This window comes from Bufo gargarizans, chromosome 8 (assembly GCF_014858855.1).
Source record: "Bufo gargarizans isolate SCDJY-AF-19 chromosome 8, ASM1485885v1, whole genome shotgun sequence".
In the NCBI taxonomy this organism is placed as follows: Eukaryota; Metazoa; Chordata; class Amphibia; order Anura; family Bufonidae; genus Bufo; species Bufo gargarizans.
Window position 1 is genome coordinate 185,250,684 of NC_058087.1, and position 16,297 is coordinate 185,266,980.

The window sequence follows — 16,297 nt, forward strand, 5'->3', positions numbered from 1 at the left end:
GGCAGCGGAGAGTTCCGATCGGAGTCCCAGTTTAACCGCTGGGGCTCCGATCGGTAACCATGGCAACCAGGACGCTACTGCAGTCCCGGTTGCCATGGTTACTTAGCAATATTAGAAGCATCATACCTACCTGCTGCGCTATCTGTGACCGGCCGGGAGCTCCTCCTACTGGTAAGTGACAGGTCTGTGCGGCGCATTGCTTAATGATCTGTCACTTACCAGTAGCCGGTCACAGACAGCGCAGCAGGTAAGTATGATGCTTCTAATATTGCTAAGTAACCATGGCAACCAGGACTGCAGTAGCATCCTGGTTGCCATGGTTACCGATCGGAGCCCCAGCGGTTAAACTGGGACTCCGATCGGAACTCTCCACTGCTGCCAATAATTGGGAGGGGGGGGGGCGCACACTGACGGGTTAATTGTGCGGATCACAGCCCCCTGTAAGAGATCGGGTGCTGCCAGGCAGCAGGGGGCAGTCATGTCCACAGTTCGTAGTATATTCTAACTTGAAGCGTCCCCATCACCATGGGAACGCCTCTGTGTTAGAATATACTGTCGGATCTGAGTTTTCACGTAGTGAAAACTTAGATCTGAAAAAGCTTTTATGCAGACGGATCTTCGGATCCGTCTGTATGAAAGTAGCCTACGGACACGGATCACGGACACGGATGACAATCTTGTGTGCATCCGTGTTTTTTCACTGACCCATTGACTTGAATGGGTCTGTGAACCGTTGTCCGTCAAAAAAATAGGACAGGTATTTTTTTGACGGACAGGAAACACGGATCACGGACGTGGATGAACAACGGTGCATTTTCCGAGTTTTCAACGGACCCATTGAAAGTCAATGTGTCTGCAGAAAATCACGGAAAACGGAACAACGGACACGGATGCACACAACGGTCGTGTGCATGAGGCCTTACAGCTAGAAAAAAGGTGTAATCTGAGAAAGGAGAAGTTATTTATGTATTTTTCTTAGTTTTCATTGCAAATCGAGGCTTGTTCATATCTGCATCAGAAGCTCTGTTCGGGTCCTCCGTCGCAGATTCAGTCAAAAAGAGCGGTGTCCAAAATGGCATCCAAATAGACCCCATTATAGTCAATGGGATCTTTTCAAATCCGTTCAGTTCATCCAATGCTTGGAAAATGCTAACGCTGGTGTGACCCAGCCTGCGAGACTGAGTGGTGCCATGATATGGGCGCTGTATTTAAGGCTACACATCCGCCTCCCTTTACACTGCAGGCTCTTATAGTGTCACATTCTGAACCTCTTTCCCAGAAGCATCTTGTAGCATTCATGGCATCTCACTTATGCCTGACTCCCATCTTCCACTGCTCATAGGACTTCCCTCTGCCACCCAAGTGTTAAGCCATAAGCGACAACTGGGCCACTATTGCTAGTTGTTAAATAAACTTGAAACTGGATACAGTTATGGTCTCATGTAGATGGTGTCCAATTTATACAATGGATCCCCTCTACCGTAAATTAGTCCGAGGGGCTCTGCTGCCAAGCTGATGGTGACATCAGAACTGGATTATAAAGCACTGTACACATGAGGCCGTGGATATTGGTTACAATACTTTAACTCATGACCTGATAAATCAATGACCCTTGGGGGTCCGAGCACTGGGACCCCCACTGGTCATGAGAATGAGGGTCTGGAGTGGTAGTGTGCATGTGTTACTACCACTCCATTTTTCTCTATGGGAGTGCCGAGTACAGCGCTAGAAGTGAATGGAGCGGTGGTCGCACACAGGCACTACTGCTGTAGTTACAAAAGGGGTCCCTGCTGTTGTGATTGGTGGGGGTCCCAGTGATCGTTTATCACCTGTCCTGTAGAGCGATAAATGTTTTTCGTGGGCCAACAGGAATATAATTCGAATATACAGTCCATATGGTAATGGGTCATCTATGTATCTGGAGATTTCAGTCCACACAAGGTCTCTGTGACAACCCTGAACCCGACAGACACAAACAAGTTGTCCTCATAGCCTCTCAGTAGTGCAGCCTCTAAGTTCAGATCTCAGAATATGTTACTGAAGAACGGTTTTAGCATACTCCTAGGGCCTATTTATATTTCCTTAAAGGGGTTTTACCAGAATTTACTGATGACCTTTCCTTAAGATAGGTCATCAGTATCAGATTGATGGGGGTCCGACTCCCAGCACCCAGCTGATTGCGTTGCGGCCTCTTAGTAGGCCAGTGACTTATCATCGGCCACAGCTCAGTCTCATTCAATTAAATGGGCTGTGATACCAAGAAGAGACAATATACAATGTACGGTGCTGTGCTTGGTAAGATAGGGGTAGGCTATGGCACTCACTGGTGCGCCGTGGCCTCCTTAAAGAGGACCTTTCATGGGATTATGGGTTACAAACTGGTGTGCTTCTCCCGCGCCTTAGCCAGGGAGAAGGAGACGCCCCTGAGAAACCCGGCCTTCTTCTCCTCCCTGTACCGATACTCTAAATTACCATATGAGGCGCCAAAAACAGCGGGGAACATAGCGCCGGAACAAAGGGGTATTTTAGAAAAAAAGCAAAACACTTGCATCTGTAGTTTGTAACCCATAGTCCCAGGAAAGGTCCTCTTTAAATAGCTGTTCTCCGGAGGGGGATGGGGAAGGGGTTGCCGTTTGTCAAACCCCCACCTATCCTCACAATAGGTTATCAATATCTCAATTTTGGAAAACCCCTTTAAACTTCCCGATCTGCTAATACTCTTTGAGTTGGAGTCTAAATCATTCCAAAAAGCTCTCTCAAAAATGTTTCCTTCATCTGTGAGCTCGAACATAACATATGCAAAAAATGTTTGTGTCTGAGGATAAAAATGAGATATTACATAATATGAAAATAGACATTCTTGCCTTGAACATGCGAGTGAGGCCCAGAGGGTCCCGGCCGATCACATCCCTGGCCCCCTGATCTATGCAGCACATATCTGGAATGCAGGCTTGTGCTGTAATCTTCTGGATGAGCTCATCGGGAAAAGGAAAATATACTTGAAGTTCAAGAAAAGAGACCTGAAGCTGTTTTCACTGTCACTGCACAAACTTCCAGAGCAGAATTGTATTTATTCTTAGTATAGAGCCGGTCTGTATGTTCCAGCCGACAGGGAAGTCTCTGTGCGGGGCGCAAGGAGCGGCGGGGGAAGCCTACGTACAGCAGGGGTGCCAATCAGTGCATTTATTTAGTCTGGGGTTACAAAATCACTGGAATTAATGAAGTCAGTGGATCTTCCCTATGATGACAAGACGCTGTGTTGTGACTATTTATTGTTAATGTGCTCGGTCAATATATGTAATGGCAAACCGAGAAGTAAGCGTTACTGCCGTGCCAGGAAGAAAATGATGATCTATCTGTCTGTCTGTCTGTCTATCTACTATATCTTATACCTCCGAGTCATGAAGGAAAGTAAACAGGGACAGCTCCTGCACACAGTATGATGTCCCCATAAGTGCTGGCCCATACAATATGCGGCCCTCGTAAAAGGCTTCTCCAAGATTTTTCAACTGATGATCTATCCTTAGGATAAGTCATCAGTATGTGATTGGTGGGGGTCCGACCCCCGGGACCCCCGCCGATCAGCTGTTTGAGAAGACAGTGTGCATGTGCCGTCTCTGAACTTTGCTATAGACATAGCAGCAGCGGACAGGAAGAGAGAAGGCATTTGGCATGTGCGCACTGTGAATGCCCGTCTCCACATACAGATGATCGGTGGGGGGGCCCGGGTGTCGGAACCCCGCCGATCTGATATTGATGACCTATCCTGAAGATATGTCATCAATAGAAAAAGCTCGGACAACTCCTTTAACATGATCTGCTGCCAGCAAACGATGATTTTTAAACCGGTTAAAAGACTCCAAATCAGCGGCAGTATTACACTGCCAGATCATCACTAACGAGCATTCATACCTGCTAGAGATGATCTGCCTAATTACCTTCAGGTGTAAGGCCCCTTTCACACGGGCGAGTTTTCTGCGCCGGTGCAATGCGTGAGGTGAACGCATTGCACCCGCACTGAATCCGGACCCATTCATTTCTATGGGGCTGTGCACATGAGCAGTGATTTTCACGCATCACTTGTGCGTTGCGTGAAAATCGCAGCATGCTCTATTTTGTGCGTTTTTCACACAACACAGGCCCCTTAGAAGTGAATGGGGCTGTGTGAAAATCGCAAGCAAGTGCGGATGCGGTGCGATTTCCACGCACGGTTGCTAGGAGACGATCGGGATAGGGACCCGATCATTATTTTTTAAAATAATTGCATTCTGAATACAGAATGCTAAGTAAAATAGGGCTGGAGGGGTTAAAAAAAAATAAAAAAAAATTTAACTCACCTTATCCACTTGTTCGCGCAGCTGGCATCTCTTCTGTCTTCATCTGTGAGGAAAAGGACATGGTGATGGACCATGTGACGAGCGCAGTGATGTCATCAAAGGTCCTTTACCCAGGTCCTGAAGAAAGAAGACAAGAGATGCCGGCTGTGCGAACAAGTGGATTAAGGTGAGTTAAAATATATATTTATTTTTTTTAACCCCTCCAGCCCTATTGTACAATGCATTTTGTATTCAGAATGCTATTATTTTCCCTTATAACCATGTTATAAGGGAAAATAATAAAGATCGGGTCCCCATCCCGATCGTCCCCTAGCAACCGTGCGTGAAAATCGCACTGCATCTGCACTTGCTTGCGGATGCTTGCGATTTTCACGCAGCCCCATTCACTTCTATGGGGCCTGCGTTGCATGAAAAACGCACAAAAAAGAGATTGCTGCGATTTTCACACAACGCACAAATGATGCGTGAAAATCACTGCTCATGTGCACAGCCCCATAGAAATGAATGGGTCCGGATTCAGTGAGGGTGCAATGCGTTCAACTCACGCATTGCACCCGCGCGGAAATCTCGCCAGTGTCAAAGGGGCCTTAGTGTACTTTCACACTTGCGGCAGAAGATTCCGGCAGGCAGTTCCGGTCTGCGCATGTGCAGACTGGAAAGCCGCATCCGTTTTTCCTGGAATACTTAATGCCGGATCCGGCATTCTAGCAAGTGTTCAGTATTTTTGGCCGGAGAGAAAACTGCAGCATGCTTCTGTATTTTTTCAGTCCAAAAAACGTAAGAGGGACTGAACTGATGCAACAGATTGCTCTCCATTCAGAATGCATTAGGATAAAACTGATCAGTTCTTTTCCGGTATTGAGCCGCTAGGGCGGAACTCAATGCTGGAAAAGAATAACGCTAGTGTGAAAGTACTCTTACTTGTCATTGTAATTCTGCAGGTGCTGATAATGAGAACAGCTGCTTGTACAAAACAGGAAATTATGCCTTATTATTAGGCCTAGTGGCCAGTGTGAAAATTGCAGGATAGTATACATGTTTTTAAATATGGATAATGACTTGAAAAAAAAAAAAAAAAAATGTTTACTATAAAAAAATTGATAGAGGGCATGATCTTAATGGACAGCGACAAGTTTAACCATTAAGAGCCTCTGTCGCCAGGAATAGGGCCCCGTGCTGCGGACCGCAAATAGTGGTCCACAATGCACAGGCATCAACGTTGCCTGTGTAGTGCCCACCGTTTGCGGATGCTGACCCGTTCACTTGAATGGAGCCGTGATCCACAAGATTCAGTCTGCACCGCCCAAAAAATGGAACAAGCTCCGTAGTGCTTCCGCTCTGTACCTCCGCTTCCATTCAAGTGAATGGGTCCACATCCGTCATAAGGAGCGAACATGGCCGGTGCCCGTATATTGCAGACCCAACTCTTCCAGATGAGCCCTTTCTTCTGCAGGTTCATATTTTTGTATTGTGCTACTCAAATTAACCCTTCTCCTTCCATCCAACTGACATGTACTGCTACTGTCAATGGTTATTGCTGACACATGAGATTCGGGGGTATAATGGCTATGTTAAAAAAAATAATCCCCAAATTAATGATAATTACTACAGGAGATAATTGGTAAAATCTGTCCTGTAAGTCCTGAGTAGCGTTCCTCTGTAAGGTCTCCTATAAAGCCATGTTATACTCCTCCTCTACACATAGAACAGATACTGGCTTAGGGTCCATTCACACGTCCGTGTGTGTTTTGTGGATCCACAAAACACGGACACCGGCAATGTGCGTTCCACATTTTGCGGACCGCACATCGCCGGCACTCTCATAGAAAATGCCTTTTCTTGTCCGCAATTGCAGACACGAATAAGACATGTTCTATTTAAATGCGGATGCGGACAGCACATTCTGGCCCCATTGAAAATGAATGGGTCCGCACCTGTTCCGCAAAATTGCGGAATGGATGCGGACCCATTTTGCGGACTTGTGAATGGACCCTTACAGGCAGCTATTATAGGCAACCATAGAGTTGTCACCCAGCTTTCCACAGACCCTGAATAACATATATGCACTGCGGTGCAACGTTACATTACCCTTCTCCTTTTGTTCTGCTTTTGTGTCAGTAAACTTCTTGAACTCATGAATCAAGTGGCTCAGGATGAGCAAAGCTTTAGATCCCTCCAATATAGATCCCATCTATATAACTGAATCCCCCCTTCTGCAGATTACTGCATACCCAGGTGAGCCAATTGGTGGCCATACTGGTTGTTGCTCAGCTTTTATAACTAGGAAATGGCAGAAGCGGGAGAATTTACTAAGACAGGGGGGTCATGCACACAACCGTATGCCCACCTAATAAAATAAAATAAAAAAGTGGTGCGGACAGTGTAGAATTGCAAAAATTGCAGTGTACAATTACATAAAGATTGCTGCCAGTTTTCTGGTGTAGAAGCAACGTGAAATCCTCCCCCTCCATGGAGACATAGATGATTCCCTGGGAATATAAGGAAACTTTTTCTTGCATGTATAATCTGCTGGGATTCATAGGCGAAGAAGGCTCCTCCATAAAATGTCCACTTGTATTCCTGCTGGAGGAATGCCCTTATCAGAAATATTAGGGGCATGCAGCAAACGTTTGTCATCAGTAGCAGCCCCGGCAGAGGATATGTCATGTATCATGTGCCCTCAGTAAGCCTGGTTTATTGTGCTGGTAATGCCCTGGTATGCGGCCGTGATCTGAGCACATCTCCAGATGTTCACAATGAATTGCTCTGTCATGTCAGATGGAAAGGATCTGCGCTCAGCACCTGCTTTCCTACTAAAGCTGCTCTAAGAAGAAGGATCTACAGACCCAGCAAGTGTGAGGTGCAGCTCCTTCTTCACCCGGTATGTTATCCTTATGTATTTGGTAGCATTGCCAGAGGGTCAGGTTTAGGGGGTGGCAAACTGGGCAATTGTGCTTTTTAGACAAACGTATTCCAGTCAGTATTTTGTATTGCTGTTTGGTGATATTAATTTGGACTTGTATATTTTTTGGGCACTGACTGTTCTTTGAGCAGTATATGGCAGTAGTAGCTGTAAGCAAAACTACAACTCCTAGCATGCCCTGACAGTCACTCTGTTTTGGTTGACTGCTGGTGGTCACCAGTGACGTCCTCCCTGGGCTAACAAGAGCAGCGTTGGAGGGTCAAGGGTCCTGCAAAAATCCCTTGTGCCATACAACGCACTATATTTCAGCTTCCTAGAATTTGTAATGGTGGAAAGTTAACTACTACTTTTAGGCTAGGTCTACACGACGACATTTGTCGCACAACATTTTGACGCACCAATGTCGCGCCACAATTTTTATAATGATAGTCTATGGTGTTGCACTGCGACATGCAACATGCTGCAACAGTCGCAAAAAATCCATTCGAATTGGATTTTTCTGTGACTGTCGCAGCCGCAGCATGTCACATTGCGACACCATAGACTATCATTATAAAAATTTTGCGCGACAAATTTTGCTGTGTAGTTGTGCCCTATCATGTCGTCGTGTAGACCTAGCCTTAAAGGGTATGGAAACTTTTTGCTGATCCGATGCATAAAAAAGCTAATACTAATCGAGTAGGCACTGGGTTATCATTGGAAAGGGGGTGTTATCAATGCATGTGCGCTGATATTTTTATTTAATTTGCGTCATCCTCATCAATCTGTTGGCCATGGTTTTCTTGGAGAGTGGGTGCATGCTACATTTATTAATTGTGACTTTGTAGAAAATCTGCACAGTGGGGGGGGGGCGATTTATGAAAACTTGTGTAAAGTAGAACTGGCTTAGTTGCCCATAGCAACCAGATTCCACCTTTTATTTTTCAGCGCTCTATGATTGATTGCTATGGGCAAATGAGCCAGTTTTCCTTTACAGCAGTTTAATAAATCTCCCCCAGTGTCTGCACAATCCTTCTCTGGTCAGGAGGTAGTATAGACACTGTTATTAATAAATCACCCCGAGGTCTGAAAGTGAAATTATATTGACGCTAATGTATCAAACGTTGCATAACATTTTTTGGCTCAAATTTTAAATGACATAAAAACCCCCTCTGATGATAAATCCACCCCCCGTTTTGTATATAGAGCTGCTATGCATACAGTAAAAGAGGGAGTAACACAGGATCAGACTACACATAGGGTTGGTTTGTAGTCTGTGACCGTGGAAACACCTAGATCTGCATTACAGCTGATGATAGGACTTATTTTTGCGAACAGTCTTCCTTTGTTATTTTTTTATGCATTGGAGCATTTTTATGCATTGGAGCAATCTTAAAATACTTGCAAAAGTTTTCCTACCTTTTAATTTAATTTTTCAAAGTTTATAAAAAAAATTTGTCTTGAGACGAGAAAGTAAAAAAGCAGATGTCTGATCGCTACAAGTCCTAACAGATAGATGTCAGACCCATCGCCAAGGTGGATCAATCGAGTCGTGTAGCATCACTTCAGGGAAGGCGTGATATCATCACCCTGTCGCCTACACTGGACACATTTCATTACTGGCACAACAAATGCCATTAAGTTATGGTCTGTAGACTTCAGGGAAGTGCCCGGGTCAGACTGCCCCGGCCACGTACCCCATTACTGGCTCTCCGATGTTTGCTCTTCACTATACGGTACTTGTCCATTCATCGGGCAGACATTCCAAGCCCTTTATATTCCCATAAAAGTATGCGCAATATGATCTTTGTGCTTTAATCCTGTTTGATGTTGGTAGTGGTTATGATAAGAATATTTATTGTACTGATAACGTGAGCACTCCTTCTCAGTCCTGTCCTTAAGTACCCACAGCTGCATCCAAGGTGAATTATTTACTGCATCACTGGTTGAAGGTTCCCAGCTTAGGTCTCATGGACACAACCATTATTTGGCTCCACGTCCAATACAGATTTTTTGGGGATCGCACAGACCCATTTACTTCTATGGGTCCATAAGAAATGCGGACAACACAGAAATGACATCTGCAATACGCCTTTCCGCAAATTATAGAACATGACCTATTCTCCTCTGTTTTGCAGAGATTAGGCAGTTTTATTAGGAAAATGCGGCATACACACGGCCGCTATCTGTGGTGTGTGGACTGCAAAACCCATATGATTGTGGGCATGTAGCTTTAGGCTGGATTTACATGTTCAGGTTTTTTTTATGCAGTTTTTGAAACTGAAACCAGGTGTGGGATGATAAAGGGAGAGTAAGTAGAAGTGTATTACACAACTATATTTTTAGTCCGCAAGAAATGTCAATGGGACCACAAAAAATGTGGACAGCACACCGTGTGTCCGTTGTGTGGTCCCACAAAAAAGATAGAAATTGTCCTATTCTTGTCCTTTTTGCGCAAAATACATAGTGTTGTGACAGTGCGGCCTCTATGGTACACCTATGTCTTTAAGGCCTCTTTCACACGAACGTGTGTGTCCTGTGGCCGTGCTGCAAACCGCAAATTGCGGTCCGCAATGCACGGGCACCGACCGTGGGCCAGCTGCATGCGGATCGCGACCCCATTCACTTGAATGGGTTCTGCGATCCCTCCGTTCCGCAAAAAGATAGAACAAGTTCTATCTTTTTGTGGAACGGAACCCCACAGAAGCACTCCGTAGTGCTCCCATTCCTTGGTTCCGTTCCACACCACATCTCCGTGTATTGCGGGTCGCCATACGGCCACGGGGGACACACATTCGTATGAAAGAGACCTTTGTCCAGCATAATTGTATCACTTTTTAGGCTATGTTCATATGTAGCAGCATGTGGATGTGTGGGGGTTTTTTCATGCAGTTAGGCCTCTTTCACACGGGTGTCGCGTATGAGGGCCGGACAAGATGTGGGTGCGTTGCGGAAAAATGCAGGATTTTTCCGCGCAAGTGCAAAGCGTTTTAATGCGTTTTGCATGCGTGTGAGAAAAATCGGCATGTTTGGTACCCAGACCCGGACTTCTTCACAGAAGTTCGGGTTTGGGTTAGGTGTTCTGTAGATTTTATTATTTTCCCTTATAACATGGTTATAAGGTAAAATAATAGCATTCTTAATAAAGAATGCTTAGTAAAATGTCCATTGAGGGGTTAAAAATAATAAACAAATTTAACTCACCCCATCCACTTGGTCGCGTAGCGGATCTCCTCATCTTTCTACTTTCTTCAGGACCTGGCTAAAGGACCTTTGATGACGTCACTGCGCTCATCACATGGTCCATCACCTTGGTGATGGACCATGTGATGAGCGCAGTGATGTCATCAAAGGTCCTTTAGCCAGTAGAAAGACGAGGAGATCCTCTACGCGACCAAGTGGATGGGGTGAGTTAAATTTGTTTATTATTTTTTACCCCTCAATGGACATTTTACTAAGCATTCTTTATTAAGAATGCTATTATTTTCCCTTATAACCATGTTATAAGGGAAAATAATAAAGATTGGGTCCCCATCCCGATCGTATCCTAGAAACCATAAGTGAAAATCGCACCACATTCGCACTTGCTTGCGATTTTCACGCAGCCCTATTCACTTCTATGGGGCGAGCTTGCTGCGATTTTCATGCAACGCACAAGTGATGCGTGAAAATCGACGCTCATCTGCACAGCCCTATTGAACTGAATGGGTCTGGATTTCTCGCCCGTGTGAAAGGGGCCTTTTAGTTTCTACAGATGAAACACATTTCACCTGAAAACGGTGGCCAAACTGCATGTTTTGTTTCCGATGCGGCAGGGGCGTAACTACCATAGCGGCAGACCATGGGACTACTATGGGGCCCAGGGCAAGAGGGGGCCCAGTCTTAGTTGGGATCATCCCCTGTTCCACTGAAGGTGAAAACTTGGTCAGGACTCTACCCTCTAAAGGAACAACTTTTAGCAAATACGGCATTGGGAAAATGGCCCAAGGTTCATTGAAAAAGGTTTAGGCAGAAACCCTTCTGTCCTGTGTGGGGGCCTGGTTTGATCCTTGCTACGGGGCCCTTACTTCTCTATGTACGCCACTGCGATGCAGTTTTGATACGGTTTTAACCGCACCTCAACCCCTATGTGTAAACATCACCTTATGGCTCCTTGCCCAGAATAATTAGACTGTAGCAGCGACATATAGCACAGCAGCTTAGCTTTAATAAATATATATACATATATGTTCACCCCACATATTTTTGGCACTGTAGGAAGACACACAATACCTTTCAGCTATTGTTTATGATTCCCCACATCCGATTTTACTCTGAATTGTATATGCTTAGTTACCTGAAGTAAACATGTAGATCTCAAACCACTTTTTTGCATTTGCATCTCCTATGGAGAGTTCCTGGTGCGGTTTGGCAAGTCTTGTAACAGCTTTAAGACTTGACTTCCTGCATGATTGCCACCCTGCATTGTTGGGCTGGTGCCCTGGTGATGTAACCCGACAAATCCTGCCAAAGCCGGAGCTTGCGGCATTTGGGCGGCTGCAAGACAGAGAGAGAGACATGTACAAAAACGTCTCAGAAATGTGTCTTATTTATCTTGGATGTAACCTCTAATCGTCTTGTAGGTATCTCTTCCTTTCCTCTGTGTTAAAGGGCACTGTATTCGTGTAGACAGAGACATGACGCGTGTGTGTGCAATGTTAATTACTGATGAGGGGTTCGATATATAGCAGCTTTGACAGCTCACGTATCTCAGGGATCCCTCTCACTGTTGCATGCAAGGATTTTTGCCCGGTTGAAAAAACGTCCGGATCCTCGCTGGATCCCATTATAGTCTATGGGGTCCAGCAATGTGAGGCACTATCCAGCTATGCCAGATCCAGAGAATATGCCAGCAGAGAACAGCCTGCTGGATCTAGGATGCTGCAGATGTGGACATACCCTAAGGCCTCATTCACATGACTGTAGAGCTATCGTGCCCGTGTTGCAGTCCGCAAAACAAGGGTACCGGCCATGCAAACTCTGCATCGCAGTGCAGACCCATTTACTTGAATGGGTCAACGATCCACAAGATACAGCAAAAGATAGGACATGTTCTATCCTTTGTGAAGCGGAGACTTGGACCTGAGAGCCCACAGAAGGGCTTCTGGGTCCGTGCCTCCGCTCCAAAAAAGGGAAGGATATGTCCTATCTTTTGCTGTATCTTACTGATTGCGGACCCATTCAAGTAAATGTATCCTCACTACGATGCAGAGTTCACACGGTTGATGCCCATGTTTTGCAGTCCACAACATGGGCATGGTGGCCCTACGGTCATTTGAATGGGCAGATATTACAGTACTCAAGGCTGATAGTGCTACGTGCTGCCCTCCAGGACCGATCATGTCCCAGGTCTATAGGAATGTCGAGTGGTATGGTGTGGCCCCCAATAGTTTTCTGTGTGTGTTACGGTGCTCCTACCTGGATACAGTCGCTTACCAGAGTTAGGCTCTGAACCAATAAAGGGAAGTGTCATCAAGTAATGATGGAGGTGGTGAAATCGTTGAGTCCAGACTTTTATAAAGTTCAACAGTATTACTTGAATCAACTTTCATCCAGACAATTCTTGGTCTTTTTCTTGGTTCCAGCAGGTTTTGGCATAAATTGGCAGGCTAACATTGGCAGACTAACTTAAATATTCTGCTTTATCTCTCTGCTGTGATAAACTCGGCTTTAGTCCGGCAGCTGGACTGTAGGACTGTTTTGGTACCTTCGGAGTGGGGTGCATTTGGCTGTTGACCCCCTCGCAATATTCTGTCTGTAAATCGATAAGTAGTCATGGTGCTCTATGAGCTGCTTCCCTCTGGAGGGACTCCTGCTGCAGGAGGGGGACATCCCCTCGCTGCTACATCTTGGCACGTCTGTATCTGACGCTGCCCTGGCTTAGACTGACTAGACACTTCTTGCTGCCCCTCCCTTGGTAGGAAATGGGACTAGCCCACTTCTACCCAAAAGGGGGAGAATGAAATGGTAAGTTCCATTCTATCTAAAGAGCTCTCTGCCATATATCCAATTCCACCTGCTGGTGAACCAGGACCATTACATGAACAAAACAGTTTTTTAACAACGTTAGGAATGCACAATGTAGAAGGATTTGGAACAAATACATAGATGACATTATTGGTAGCAATCAAAGACCGTAGCAGGGTGAAGAAATGGTAATACCACTCTGGGGTATTACAATGGCTCTTACCTACTCTGATACATTGTGACAAGCTTCAGCTGTGTGATCAGGACTGGGCAAAGATTAGAAAGCTGCAGATATTTTCACTATACGATATGACAGTCACGGCATGTTTCTGATAGGTGGGGATCCCATGATTCTGCAAGGCAAAGTGGCTGCTTTTACTGTACTTTCCCAGGTACAATTCCACGGAGTGGCTGGCTGCTTGCAGCAAAGAAATGCCCATCCATGGCAGCAATGGCCTCAAGATTTGTGGCAAAATCACGTGCTCACTGGCTGCCACTGGTGGTTGTTCCCTGGTCGTATGCAGCTAGCCACACTGGGGAGAGGGGGGTTTGTACCCTTACTGGGCAGAATACTCGTACAGTGAGGATAAATCAATACCCTTGTGACAGTCTATGACGCAGGTCTAGTGTGGTATCGGTTACAGTGCAAAAAGTGTAAAAATGTGGAACATAATAAAAAGAACAATGTAAAAAATGGCTGCACAGAAAACTTACATTCCTCCCAGGATAAAGTAGACACTTAATACCTTGCACTGTAACTAGTGTTATAGAGAACGGCGTCCATTAGGTAAAAATCTGCGTACACGCTGCTCAGCTACTCACTGACGGCAACAGATTGAATTTCCCTTGGCTTTCTCTGCTAAACTAACTGGTCTGATAGGCAACTCCTTACTGGTTTACAGCACGCGTGATCTCAAAGACAGACCTAATTAAAGGTTTTTTCCAGGATTAGAAAACCATGGCTTCTCTTTTCCAAAAACAGCACCACCTCTGTGTCCACAGGTTGTGAGCCGTATTGCAATTCTGCTGCATTGACTCCAATGGGCTGCAGGCACAACCCGTGGACAGGGATGGTGCTGGGGTTTTTTTTGCGCAGCAATCTGCGACAGATATACACAAGAAAACTAGCGTATATCATTTAGTAAATGACCCCCTAAGTGTTTCCTTTATCCTGGGAGGCCCCTTTCACACTAACGGGTTTTCCCGCGCGGGTGCGATGCGTGAAGTGAACGCAGAGCACCCGCACTGAATCCTGACCCGTTCATTTCAATGGGTCTGTGCACATTAGCATTGTTTTTCACACATCAGTTCTGCGTTGCGTTACAATCGCGGCATGTTCTATATTCTGCGTTATTCACGCAGCCCTGGCCCCATAGAAGTGAATGGGGCTTCGGTGAAAAACGCATTGCATCCGGATGCAATGCATTTTTCACTGACAGTTGCTAGATGTTTATAAATCTTAATTATTATTTTTTTTCATGCATGTAAAAAATGCATCAAAACATATTGCACCCGCGCGGAAAAAACTGAAACACTGAATGCAAAACTGACTGAACTTTCTTGCGAGATGGTGCGAGTTACACTGAATGCTGAATCGTTCATGTTAAATAGCTAGTAGTGGGCTCCTTTCTGCTGTAAAACTACAACTCCCAGCATGTCCTGACAGCTGGATATTGTGTGACTGGTCACTAGTTGGAGGAGAGATGTCAGAGTGAGAGGAAGGTAAACGCCGACCAATGAAGTCTGTTCAAAAGAGGAGAAAAAAAGGTTAAAAACAAGTAATACACAAGGCAAAGTAAAATTCATACAGACCCCAAAATAAATTCACACCCCATACATTTAGGGTGGCCACTGGCTTCACCTCCAAAAGGCTGGCCCTCACCAGCCACGCCGCCAAACCGATAAGCCACGCCCTGCCTCCGTGAAGCCATGCCCCCATTGCCAGCTGGGAAAAAAACTTTCTGAATGGAAGGTGAGCTGGGGGCAGCCGGGGTGCGTCTCTCTCGCTCAGTCAGCCACAGGGAGCCATGTCTGTGGCCAGGGGCGTAGCTAGAAATGACTGGGCCCCATAGCAAAAAAAAATAATGCCCCCCCTCCTCCCGGATCTCCCACCCCCACATACCTCTCGGACCTCGCCGCTACATCCGCAGCTCCTCATGCACATGCGACGGTTACGCGTAGGACTGAGCACAGACAGTTGGTCACTGGCAACACATTTGTGCTAGTGTAGGAAATGTATGAATCTAAATGTCTATGTATTAAAGAAGATTGTTCAATTGTACAGGGGTCTGTAACACAAGAAGGTGAAAGCACATATCGTGGGGTGTGTATGTGTATTAGACATAATTTGTCTCTTTCATTATAAGCTCCCCTTATATATAATTTACTTACAGTTCTGAAGACTCAGGGGTGCTGACAGGCTTGGCCTCAGGGGTGCTGGCAGGCTTGGCCTCAGGGGTGCTGGCAGGCTTGGCCTCAGGGGTGCTGGCAGGCTTGGCCTCAGGGGTGCTGGCAGGCTTGGCCTCAGGGGTGCTGGCAGGCTTGGCCTCAGGGGTGCTGGCTGGCTTGGCCTCAGGGGTGCTGGCAGGCTTGGCCTCAGGGGTGCTGGCAGGCTTAGCCTCAGGGGTGCTGGCAGGCTTGGCCTCAGGGGTGCTGGCTGGCTTGGCCTCAGGGGTGCTGGCTGGCTTGGCCTCAGCGGTGCTGGCAGGCTTGGTCTCAGGGGTGCTGACAGGCTTGGCCTCAGGGGTGCTGACAGGCTTGGCCTCAGGGGTGCTGGCTGGCTCCGCCTAAGGGGTGCTGACAGGCTTGGCCGGGCTAGGGTTGGGCAATATCAAAAATATTCAGATGATAACGATATTAATTTTTTTTTTCGCGATAATGATATATATTGCGATAAATACCCGTTTAAAAGAAAAAAACACAACGAGATGTTATACTGTATAGGGGGGCCACAAGGAGACGTTATACTGTATGGGGGCGGCCACAAGGAGACGTTATACTGTATGGGGGCCACAAGGAGACGTTATACTGTATGGGGGCCACAAGGAGACAT